Raw genomic sequence first — 13,381 nt, 5'->3', positions numbered from 1 at the left:
AAGAGCATTTGTTTTCTTTTTTTCACATAAGTCCTCTCTTCCCTAAACTAAATGATTTAAACAATAATAAAATAATATTCTATAGTTTATTGCTGCAATCTCAACATCCAAAACATGTCACTGTGGGAGATGGATGTTGAGCTGTTAGTATCACCAGGCAGACAGGAGACTGTCACACAGCAACAATCTTCAGTCAGAGGCCTCTTCATGTTCGTTGCAAGATTGATGCTACCTGTGGCAGCGCCAGGGGGGCGCTAGGAGGTGCTATAGCTCCACCTGGAAAAGTCATAGCACCCCCAGAAAATATTAAATAAAAAAAAATTTAATCTGATTTAACATTACTTAGTTGTTGCAGCATTTTCATCAAGACACAAAATAAAAATAAATTATTATATAATGAGTTAAAAAAACAAACAAAACCAAAATAACATCCCACAAGAGGATTTGAACTGTGGCAGTATGCCATGTAGGCTTTGAACGCACCACACAAGTGCCTGAATCTAATTGGTTGTAGCGCTGGCTGCCTGTATATAAAGGGCCCTCCCTCCCCTGGTTGACTTCACGTTGTTTTCCTTCCGGTTCAGACCGCGGCGTTTGTTGGTGCTGCACGCTAGCTGCAAATTAATGTGCGCTCAAACAATGCGCCTAATGACGCTCTGATCGCCGATCCATCGTCTTTGTGGTAAGAATCGTCCCACACTTGACGTTTATTTGCTTAGCTTTAGCTCAGCTTCTGTTGTATATCCAGACCGCCTGTACAAGCTTCCCGTTTCCTCCTTCCTGTTAGAGGCACTACATAAAGAGCTCAGTGGTAAGTGAAGTGCTAGTTTTTGCATGCTTTCAGATTCCATTTTTAACATTTATTTTGATACCCACTGCTGTTTGTCCTTGGCCGGTTGTTTGCCTGGTGTTCAGGTAGTCCCCGACTGGCGGTCCGCCTGTCATCTGGGTTATCTGTCGGCTGCCTACCTGTCGTTCTGTTTGCTGGCTTCATGCCCGCCGTCCTGGTCGGCGTAAAGCTGGCTCCTATCACTCGTCCAGTGTGGCTGATTTGGGCTGATTGGTGATCAGCTCGGACTAATCCTTCTAGTGCCGCTCTGAGTGGCGTCTGCTACAGCGGATCGGTTTCTCCCAGGACAGACTCTTAATTTGGACTATTGCTGCTTGATTGGTCATGGACTGAACTGCATAATTGTTGGTGGTGGACTTTCCGGGTGGTGGTACTACTTCTGGTTTGGTGCACGATTTTCTTTTGTGTTTGCCCTGTTTGATTTGCTGCGTTTCTTTTCTTTTTAGGACACTACCCCGAATTTCACTCCTATCTGAGTTGAGCTAGAACTGACTTTTAATGCGAGTGGTCGCTTGGCCCTTTACCTGGCCAGGCAAAGATTTCACTGGTCTGGCATGGCTAAACATGTGACAGAGTATGTGAGGTGCTGCAAGCGATGCATTGTTAGCAAGTCACCTGAACCAGAGGGTAGAGCACCATTAGAAAACATCAAGACATCAGAACCCCTGGAATTGGTCTGCATAGACTTTTGGTCGGCTGAAGACTCTGCAAACAAATCAGTGGATGTGCTTGTAGTCCCAGACCATTTTACAAAGATGATACATGCCTTTGAATGCCCCAACCAGTCTGCCAAGGCAGTGGCGCACCAACTGTGGCATAACTATTTCTGTGTTTACGGCTTTCCAAGACGCTTACAGTCTGTGTCGAGAAAAGTCGAGCTCATCCCACTTCCCCATGCTGGAGATTTTAGTTTAATAGTAACAATAAATAAAGTTACCCTTAAAATTAATTACACAGGTGACATTAAGACCCAGCAGTAGAGTCAGACGGTAATAAAATTAATCTGGTTGTGTGTGTTGTTATTGTGTCCTGCAAACTTTGCTTTAATTCTACTTTTTTCTATTTAATCATAAAAAATCATAGTCAGGCAGAAAGAGAGTCATGGAACAGGAAGAGCTGGTTTCCTGAAGAAAGGGGAAGTTTCTATCTTGCATCAGTATAAAAATAGTTCAGACCATTCCTTATTTTAAAGCATTAAAGGTTTTTAAAGAATAATAACATTTTGTGTAATTGGATAAAACCTAGAGTAAAATACTTACATTAATAATAATGACTTGTAATTATGCCAATAATTAATATTGATTTAACCAGTGGTTGATGTTGGTTTGATTATAAGAATATTTACACTTACTCTTACACTTGTGGAAGTAGTTAAAGGTGAAACAAGTGACTGTAACATGGTATCAGATAATTAGAATAATGGATTATTCTTGGTTTCTTGTCAGAAGTGTCTGTAATAACTCACATTATGATTATAATAAGAATAACTAATAAGTTATGGTTATTATAACATTATAAATGAATGTTAAATCAGAGAAACTAAAAGGTTATAAATGTGATTTTGACATTGAACTTGAAATGGTGTAAAATGTTGCGACTGTAATTAAAGGTCACTGATGTTGTGTTGGAGGTAGATGGTAGGTGAAAGGTCAGGGGAAAAGAGGAACTGATGGGAGAGCGGAGGTGACCAAGGCCTTATTGCTAAACTTCAACTTTCCTAAGAAAAGGTTGGGCAAGCAACAGAGGTAGGAGGACTGTTGAGCAACTCGGGGGTCATTAGAACAGACATCAGGTCATAAGGTCTCCAAGGTGATGGAAATGAGATCATCTGTCCAAACAGTCAGCCAATGAAACAGGCACAGCAACAAAGCTAGCCAATGCAAACACACCAAAAGGTGGATAAACCCTTTAAAATGTGGGTGCAAAAGAGGAATCTTTGGTTGGATCCTTCAGGCAGCTTCGAGCCAAGATCGAGATGGACAAAGAACTCTGCAGCTGAAGAAGAGCCGGGGCCACAGAGCTGAAGACTGTCCTGCACATGGGGACCAACCCGTTAGCCCCGCAACATGTGGCTTCAAATTGCACTTCTCACATCAGCTGGGTTTAGACCCCCAAAGACAAAGACCAAGGCAAAGAACAAAGGCAAAGAGGAAGAACTGATGTGTTCCTTCCGTGGGACCAGGAAGATCGTGAGACGAGGAGAAGGGAGCTACAGAGCTGCAAGACAAGAAGCTGAGGACCGTTACGCGCATGAGGCCCGAGACCTGCCGCTCTAAGTCAGTACTCTTCCTGTACTGGGAGCCTCCTGCTGCTGCAACACCTTCTTCATCATCAGGCCAGTTCTGGGGTTCAAAATGCCAAACTCTGTCCGTCTCTCTCAAAGTTTCCCTTTTTTAGTTCACAGTGTCAGCATTAGGGAAAGATAGGCTAGATTATTGATTTTACTTATTTAATTATTTCTGCTACTGAATTAAGCTGTAGTGACCATTGCAAAATTGCCTTACTAATAAAATAATTAGCATTAAGAAAATCTAAAAGATGTTGTGGACATTCAATTAATGAGTCACCTTAAAGTTCTTTGATGGTTGTAAAATAGCTATGAAGTTTGATTCTGGGAGGAAAAAGTAGAAAATGTTTTATAGGTTGCTTTTAGCCAAAACTAAAACAACACCCTTGGGACTCGCCCGAGTCACTAAAACCAACCTGGTTCAGTAACAAGTGCAAATTGTAATAAAGAGAAAGAGCGACCGTTAACAGGTGTGCTCTGTGATACTAGTTGATTGCAGGCTGCTCAATCTGGCTAATTCACAGGGTGAAGAAGGGTGGGACATCTGGAGGGGGAGGTGGTTAGAAACCAGGCTAGTCTTTCTCGATGCCAGCTTAAACAGAGTTTACTCAGTTCTGAACAGGGTAAAATCCCATCAGATTTAGAAAACTCAAATTACCCGTTAGATGGAGAGCTGGCTGCACATCTCCCTCCTCTGAGAAGGGGAAGTAGAGTGAGAGTGATGGGGAGGGAGGTGTTGCACAATAACACAGTCTGATCAGGGAGCAAATTTGAGAGTGCACTAATCTCTGAACTATTGAGTGTTGCTGGTGTCTAGAAGTCCCACACGACTCCATATCACCCAATGGGTAATGGTTCTTGTGAAAGGATGAACCGCACCTTGGGCAATATGATTCGTGCCTTGCCTCCGAAAGCTAAGCAACCATGGCCTGATGCACTGAAAGCCCTCACTTTTGCATACAACTTCACTGTTCTCGAGACAACCGGCTTTGCTCCATTTCTGTTGATGTTTGCCAGGGTGCCAAGACTCTCAATTGATATAATCTTTGGCTCTGTCATTGACCATCATGGCGTCACAGATTATGACCGATATGTCCAGACACTAAGGAAAGACCTCAAGGAGGCAATGGACATTGCACAAAGAATGGCAAGCAAACAATTGCAGCGCCACATGGATCTCTACAACCGGAAGGTCCGGGGATCCCCAGTGGAGATTGGAGACCGTGTTCTTTTAGCCAACAAAAAGGGACGTGGCAAGAGAAAACTTGCAGATTGCTGGGAGAATGTTGTCTATACGGTTTTGGACAAGAATGACACAAGTCACATCTTTAAGCTGCAGAATGCTTCCACAGGCCAGGTGAAGATTGTACATCGCAACCTGTTAATGCCAGTGAACTTTCTCCCTCTCGAGGGTGCTTTGCTGCAGGAAGAAGTGGATGTGTCTTCTGAATCTGGCTCGCTGATGGCGGATGGCGATGGAGAGACTGTGGGCGAAATGTTTGTGGCATCTGCTGAGTACAGAACAAGAGCTTGAGTTTCTGACTTGCCATCTGAAGTGTCCAGTGAGTTGCTGATGACTGAGGATATTGAACCAGAAGGCACTGTTGTGGACCATCAACTGGTCTCTGGCTGCGCTCCCACTATTGACTCTGATGTACAAAAGAATTTGATCAATGATGAGCAGCAATCCGAGCTGATCATGTCCATGGATCCAGCTACATACACTTCTGCTTTGGAGGCAGCAACCACCACTGAGCATGACCCAAAATGTTTGCCTTTGGTTAAGGTTCATGTCTCACCTGAAAATGTTGTGCCCTCTGGAGATTACACTGTTGGTGACAGGGCTGTGGGGAACCGCAATAAATCTAGGGTGGGAAGGTTACTTAAACCTGTTTCCAGGTTGATTGAGATGATGCACCAGAAAACGGAAAACGTTTGAGTCTTGTGAAGAAAGAGTTTGTTTTATTGTACTTGTAATAGGAAATTGTGTTTCAGAACAAACAAGGTACTCTTGTTTTCATTTGTCTGCATCAGGATGGCGTATGGTTATACCCGGTTAAAATATGTAATGGGCATATTTTGATTTTATTTGCTGATTCCCACATGTGTGATGAAGGGGTATGGCCAACTTCTTCTTATGCTGATTCTTTTGAGAATAGTCATCTGACTGGATTTTCTTTGTAACTGTACCGCCTAGAATTTGCTGAGCAGATTTCTCGCATCTCAATGGCTCTGGATATGCTATTGGAAATTCTCTAGAAAGTTCAATGTGTTTTGGTTCTCTTTTTCTCTTCTGGTTGCTGTGGTGTATCTGACTTGTTTTTTTTTTAGTGGGGGTGTTGCTTTTGTTTGTTATATTTGTTTATTTTGGGGTGCAAGAGGAATTCAGCAGGTGGGAATGTAACAGTGTTTAGGTTGTTGAATCCCACTTGCTTTATGTATCAGTGCAATGGGGAAATAGCACCCCCCTCTCGGTGTGGCTGGTTATATACTGCTGGCTCCTGTACTCAGTGCTAGTCTGTGAAAGCTGCACGAGAGGTGAGTTGCATTCTTCAGCACACCGAGTAGGAAAATGTTAGCAACAGATAAAACATAATTTTTATTGACTTAGATAAATTGTGTGTAATTGATATTTACTTGGTACGTGCTTGGCACCACTTTTTGTACTTTTAATTCAATGATAAAACACTTAATGTGCTAAGTTAAAAAGCTAACATAATGCTCGCTCTGTTGTAGTGTGCTGATTGAAGCTGAGCCGTTGCACTGATTCAATCCCCGATATGTTCTCATTCAGGAAATAAACTGCAGATCACCCAGAAACTCCTTGTCTTCATTAAAAAAAAACTACACAACGCAGAGTCGTGGGGTTACTTGGGCCGGCCTGGTACAGTGGAGTGAAGCAGAACCTGGTTACACTAGCTCACTGTGTCTTACTCTGCAGTTGTGCAGTCACAATATCTGCGAACATGAGCGACCCCAGCGGTGAGGCAAGAGATTTGCCTGCCTCACCTCGAGTCTGTTCTCTGCCGTGTCTTATCTCTCCTCCGCACACAAAACACGATACACACACAGTTACTGACAAAAAACACTGTACATTATATACATAAGCGAAATTATGGAAAATCAGTCCATATATGAAATGTTTCCTAGCCATTTTATTGCCGGCGTACAGACAGGACGAACATGCTGTCATATAATGGCAGCCAGTGCAGTTAGCGAGAGGTTGCGCAATCGCAGGTGAGGCTCAGCTCGCTGCTGCCTCACCGGCTTCGCTTCTGAGGATTTGAATGGGAAATTGTGAAAATCCAGCGATTTTTAATAAAAACTAATCAGAATTGGTTAAGCTAAGTATAAAATAGATACTTTATAGTACATGAAAATAGCAATATAAATGATTTTATATTATATATTATTTTTCCATGATGACAGGTGAGGCAGATGTCACTGATATATATATCAAATATATAAATGGTAATGGCGAACCAACCAGACATTGTAGTAGTGGATAAACAACAGAGGAAAGCCGTTGTGGTGGATGTAGCAATACCAAGTGACTACAACATCAGGAAAAAGGAGCATGAGAAACTGGAGAAATACCAGGAACTGGAAAAGGCCTGGAAGGTGAAGACCACAGTGGTGCCTGTGGTCATCAGGGCCCTCGGGGCCTCAGTCCAGAAATGTGCAGTACTAGGCACAGCCAAGATACTGCGCAGAACCCTCAAGCTCCCAGGCCTCTGGTAGAGGACCCGAGCTCAGAGGATGAAACAGACCACTCACGGAGAGAAGGGAATTTTATATATATATATATATATATATATATATATATATATATATATATATATATAAATAGAACGTCTCATTTTCACGTTTAGCTTACACAGACCTAACATTGGATTTAATTTACTTGATTTACTTGTTGCAAAATGTTTTAACTTGCATGTAGCACTGAGAATTAAATATAATTTCTTAATATAGTATAGTAAATTATTTTTATGTCTTTCATACTCCTGCTAATTGATATGTATTACTGGATTGGACAGCGCCTATTAGTCGCTATGTGATTCATTGAGTTATGTCCAGAAAACCATTTTATCCCAATGCAGGACGAGCAGAAATATGTCACAAAAATATTTGTAGCGCCATCATTTGTTATCAGATATAGCCTATCTATTAAATCAGCTGATCAACCACTGCTGTGCTCACGCAAAAACTTATTAATAATGACAATATAGACATCAAGGCTGACGGCATAATGTAACAGACTGAATGTTCTGTTTTGGTGTTTTTGCTACTTTTTTTGTGTGGGAAATGTTTGTTTTTTGGTGTTGTTTCCCCTGGTCGGTAATCTCTGCTCTATCTGCTCGTTGAGCTGTTGTCTGTCAGTAGCCATGGCAACGGGTCGTGTAAAGCCGACACACAGAGCAAGAAAAGGCAGAATAGAAGTGATGTTTGGTTCTTCACCTGTTTATCAGCTTTATTGTACCTTTATTGTGGCGCACTGTCTGCAGTTGCTGCAATTCCTAAAAGTTAAACAAGTGACTAAAACTGAACTTATCAAACTATGGCTCCTACAGCATATTTAAAATAAAACGACTGACCAATATAAGATAAATTTGCCCCTTCTTGCATCTTGACAGAACTAACAGAAACAAAATTGTTTATAGATTTGTATCACAGATAATTGATCAAACATCAGTTTTAAGTCATATTTAAACAGCTGCTCTACTGATGACTTGGTGGGCGGGTTGACCTGTTTTAGTGCCAACAGAACCAAAACACACCGAACTGCGCAGTACATGTTAAGGTTATCAAAGTCAATAGTTAGGGTAGCATAACTGACCCACTGCTCACTTGTTCAATGTTTTTTTCAAGTTAAAACTTTTTCCTCACCTGTTAAATCTGAAGCCCTTGTTATCTAATTCATAGGGTTGAATTAACCGCTAAACATTGCGTCCATTTTTCAGATTCTTTGCGTAACTGTGGTATTTTAAGACCACCCATAATGTTGACTCAATGGACAGCAATGGTGCAGGTGTGGCGCACGATAAGTCACGTAATTTCCAGTCCAGTAAAATATCCATCAATGCTGCTGCCTCGCGCTCTGTCCTTCTCTCGCACTCCGCTACTCAGCAGTAGGTGTCAGGTTACGTTGTGTTGCATTCAATGTTGTCGGAAAAAAAGAGATTTGTGCGCTTAATGTCCTATTTCCCATAACTATTTATTGAATTCATAGTCGCCAGATGGGGTGGCAAAAAGGGTGGCAAGGCTCTCATTTGGTGTGGCAACTGCCACCTCATGCCACCCCAGTAGATCCACCCCTGGTTATCTGGAAGTCATCTGGCTAAGGCTTCGTGCTGACGTCTACGCGTCAAATAAATGCAAACCAGTCTGAAAAATAACAATACTAATGCTTGTGTGTTGATAACTATAGGAAAAAAAGATCCATCACAGCAGCTCCCTCTTAGCACCTGCAGGAACAGATTTCTGGAGCCGCCACTGGATGCTACGGAATTCCAACATGAGTCTTAGTATCATTATGAAACTGTGGTGCAACTAAAAAATTTTCGCTATGGTTGGAGTTTGTTCAGAGAAAAAAGTGCTTAAGATCTCAGATTGTGGGTGGGATTCAACGTGTGGTCACTAAACATCTGCATAGATGTTTTATGGGCTATAAATAAAAACTCATTTCTGTTTGGAGAGTAAAGAAACAACTCACTGCGATAAATGGGGCCGAGGCAAGCAGATAAACGGCGTGAGCTCCGCTCTCATAGGGAAAAAAAACTATAACCTGCTTTGCCAAGTCATTTATTACCGACTCAAGGTTCACACTGAGCTGAGGTAAACACATCCAGCAGATAGAGTGAAACAAAGGCAGGCTGAGACTCATTCACTGCATGAAATAATTTGCCTGAAACCATTACATCATCATCATCACTGTCGTCTATCAGGCAGTACAGAACAAGTCTGGCATGCAATAAAAATCAAAACAAAGTCACATCTGTGGTTTACTATTTTTGCTTTTTCTCTGCATTTTTTCCAACTTTTAGTTGTTTGAGGAAAGAAATCAAAGCAATAATGGGAACAAACCAGGATAAAAAGGTTGCAGCAGCAGTTTTAACTTGGTGCCGCGTTGGAGACGCGGACGCTGAGCGTCCAGCCTGTGTGTGTGTGCGCGTGTGCATGTGTCTGTGTGCGTGTGTGTGTGTGAGGCCCTCTGACAGTTTGTGAGGAAGAAAGATGGTTGGCTGATTGCGTTGTGCACACTCTCGGCGAGACGCCACATGATTCAGGGCTGAGGTAATTCCCTCCCGTCCAAGACGGGCTCCGCTTTGGATTACTCAGAGATCTGGGCTACAGGCAAAACACAGAACTCCTGAGAGAGTGTGCGTGTGTGTTTCTAAGTCTGAGGACAGCGTACAGTTTGTCCTGGGAGTCATCAGAGTCATCTGTGATATGTTACACACTCATTGATGCAACAAAACAAGTAGATGTTTGCACTACACAAAGACACCTTTGGTTGTTTTGAGCGAGAGCGTGCAGATTAAAACCGCAACCCTGCAACAAATCGGGAGGGGGGTCACAGATGTGTGATGCAGACCCGCTGGGATTTCTGCATGTTTCATTATCACATATCTGTAAAATCTCAGAGATGGATCAGAAATGCATCACATAACTCATAAATAGGTTCACTGAGGGGATATGAAGATCACTCCAGCTCGGCTGCTGTGGCGGGATCTTGAATAAATTACTTTGGAGCTCAGCAACGTATTTCTTCTGCGTCACGGTTCTGACTTTTGCAATTGTTATTATTACTTTAAAGGGAAACTTGGAGGAAATCTGATTGAAGTGGAAAACGCCAGCCACCTCTGCTGATTTGTATTCCTGGAACAATTTGAAGGCCTCTTGTTTCACTTTGTCAGTATCAACCTACTCTGATTCCTCTGAGAGACTTTGACTTTGAAGACCTGAATAAAGTAGATGTCTAAATTACACTCACAGTATTAAATGACCAACATTAACATAACAAAGTAGTCATTACAGACTTTTTCATCTGGAACATTGTTTTCTCTAATGTGAGAGAAGCAGATCAGCTCTTAATTCCGATCAAGCTGAGTTGAGTTGATTGCTCTGTGATTTGCTCAAACCAGATTTCTGTTACGTTTTATAAAATGTTATCATCTGTTAGCAATTTTACACCAACAGAGTCTAAATCTAAATAATTATGAAGTGAGAAAGCACTGATGGGGTTTAAACAGATCCTGTTTACAGATTCCTGCCAGAACTTCCTCTTCATGATGAGACAGAAAACAATATGTGTTTGTGTTTAAGTATGCTTGAAAGTTATGAGCTTAGAGAGAGAGTGAATATTAATCATGAAATCATGGTTAATTAGCCACCATCTATATCAAAGACTTCCTGTTTCATGTGTGAGTCGAAAAGCTCCTTCAAAATCAGAAAGACAAGAAAGCTCAGGAAGCTAATCTTCACCACTGACAAACAGTTAAAGTAAAGAAGGCAAGCTGAGGTATTAGTTGAGGCATTTTGCCTTATCAGCCAAGAAGGTAAGGAAGAGTCGTAGATCTGGTCCATAAAGTTATTCAGGAAAATTGACATTAAAGCCCAGCAGCCTGAGGAACAGGCAAAAAAATGAACAAATTTCATACAAGCATATAAAGGAACTTTAAGGATGGGATTATTTACATTTGCTTTATCTTCAATATCCCTTTGATTACTTGATGTTTTTCTGCTCTCTGTTGAAATTCTTTTTATTTAATTTTTTTGTTAAACAGCATGACAGAATATTTTATCTTTCATCATTTTGTTCTGATTGCATAAATATTGCCAGCGGTCCGGCTGCACTAATCTGTCTAACTCAGACATATTTTGTGGAACATGTCATCCAAAAATTGTCATCTTTTTCATCATTATTGTTATTATTATTATATGTGTTTAATCTTCCAAACATATGAACAGCCATGTTTTCTGTCATTGTATCTATGGCTTCTTTATCTATGTCCGGCTGTGTGTGAATATTTACACCACTTGCCTGAAAAGTTACTGAAGGGGGGTGAATAAGACTGACATGACACTGTCATAAACACCTGTCATGAACATGAATAAGCCTTCATGAATATTTATGACTGTTGTCATAAAGCGTCATTCGGTAAATTATGACACTTTTAATACAAAGTTGACATTATTCAAAATGTCTTTGTTATGACAACTTGACATTAACCAAGAAATCATTACTGGTATAAATTTGTTATAAAAGTATTACTGATTACACTTTAAAAATTAGGTAACTTTATGTTATTAAAGGTAAAATTTAAACAGTAATGATTTCTTGGTTAATGTCAAGTTGTCATAACAAAGACATTTTGAATAATGTCAATACCACTGAGAGCAGCCGTTTGTTGCCCAATCGAAAGATTTAGACAAAATCAAGAGTTTCTGTACTAAAAAAGAAAAAAGAAGACTGACTATATGCAGACATGTAGTTAAAAAAGATTTAGGTACTGTTAGTTTGTAATTTGTTTGGATTGTTTTCTTCACTTTCTTGATCAATAACTATTTGTAGTAGTAAGAATTTACCTTTATTCCCACAAAACACAATGTTGTCTGTGAAACATAGCACTATGGCAGCACCTAACTGACCTTGCATGTCAATCTGTGCATTTGAAACAAGAATGTGCTCACAGTGGCCCACATACATCACACCTCACTACCATCTCACTGCTCTCTCATTTTCCTCTGCCACTCACAACTTTCTCGCTACAGTGCCTCTCTTGGCTTCCGTTTGTCTGATTTCTCCACATCCACTTACACTTAATGCAAACTCTTTCTGAGCTACCATACACCGGTCAGAGCTTGCCACTAATTTCTCAGGATCAGTTCAAATGGCTGCTCCATCCTCTATCACCTTTACCTCAATTCAGTGACTTTTTTTACCTTGTTTCTTTCTGGCATAACTTAATCATCTTTATCCCTGTATTTTTATTGCAGCGCTACACACTGAATTTAATGAATTGGGTACCAGGACACTTTTTTTTTTTTTTACCATTTGTTAAGGTTGGAGGTTTGATAGTCAGTCACTCTGACCTGCTACTCTGACCTCCTCCAGCTCTGCCTCACTAATTTGTAAAAGTCCAAACACACATACAACACAACATCATCGTCGCACAATTGCCTCTTATTTCAAAACTGTTTTTAAAGAAATATAATACAAAATATTTACACAAATGAAAAGAAGCCTGGGGAATTATAATTACATTAAGCAATGTGTATAAATCACATTCTTTTAGTTTTCCTTTCCTAATATGATATTTATTCTGTATGTGCAGCTAAAGTTTTAATTAGCAGTGTCCAGTATTGGTTATAATAAAATTTTGATAGTTACTAAAACCATTTTCAAATTAAATTAATCTTAACACCTCATTGAGTTACAGCTGTTACCCATTTTAAAAAATCAATAGTTGGGGGGAAAAAAGGAAACCTTAAGACACCCAGTATGTTTGTATAACATTTTTAGATGTATATTTAAATTCAGCTTTGGAAATACTTTAAAAAAAACACACAAAAAACTACTGCACAGGTGTATGCCATCAGATTCATATGATTAGAACATCATTACTCAGCATTTTAGTGAGGTTTCCTATGTTTGAACCTTAAAGTTTTAGCTTCATGTTCACTAACTGTTGTAATGACAGTGAACACCAGGCTGAAATCCAAAGGGCTTTTTCAGCTGTAAAGGATTTTTGACTTTGAAATCAGCCATTCCGCTGTGGAAAATAATCTGTAGGGGAGGACATTTTAAGCAACTGGCAAAATTCCTATGACTGGCTGTGCAAGCAAGTTGACCCTCAACTTGCCCAAAGCAGAACCTGTCAGATGTGGTGGTTGAGAGATGGTGAGGAGAGACATGGAGACCCAGGTTGTAGGAAAACATGAGGAATTTAATGAAGATGCTCTAAACAGTCCAGATCAGGCAGCATGGCAGAAAGATAGCACACAGCTAAATACCGGTAACAACTGAAAAAAACTGAAGACTGAAAATGAGAGCTATTCCAAAACAGGACTCGACAGTACGACTGTGAAGATATGCAGACAAACTAAGAATGACGTACACACAACGAGGATCCAACAACAGACAAAGACAACAGGTGGGACTAAATACACAGGAAACTAGACACAGTTGGAATCAATCAACAGGGAGGACAGGACAGAGACTCACAGGGAAACAGGAC

At 40.6% G+C, this 13,381-nt stretch overlaps 1 protein-coding gene across 5 annotated transcripts in view; it reads right to left on the bottom strand.

Moving 5' to 3' along the window:
* filip1l (filamin A interacting protein 1-like) overlaps positions 1-13,381 on the bottom strand; it is a 163,956-nt gene that overhangs the window by 113,777 nt on the left and 36,798 nt on the right. The gene's annotated exons all lie outside the window — the stretch shown is intronic.

Source organism: Poecilia reticulata, chromosome 2 (assembly GCF_904066995.2).
Source record: "Poecilia reticulata chromosome 2, P_reticulata-male-v2, whole genome shotgun sequence".
Lineage (NCBI taxonomy): Eukaryota > Metazoa > Chordata > Actinopteri > Cyprinodontiformes > Poeciliidae > Poecilia > Poecilia reticulata.
This window is presented reverse-complemented; position numbering and strand designations above follow the sequence as displayed.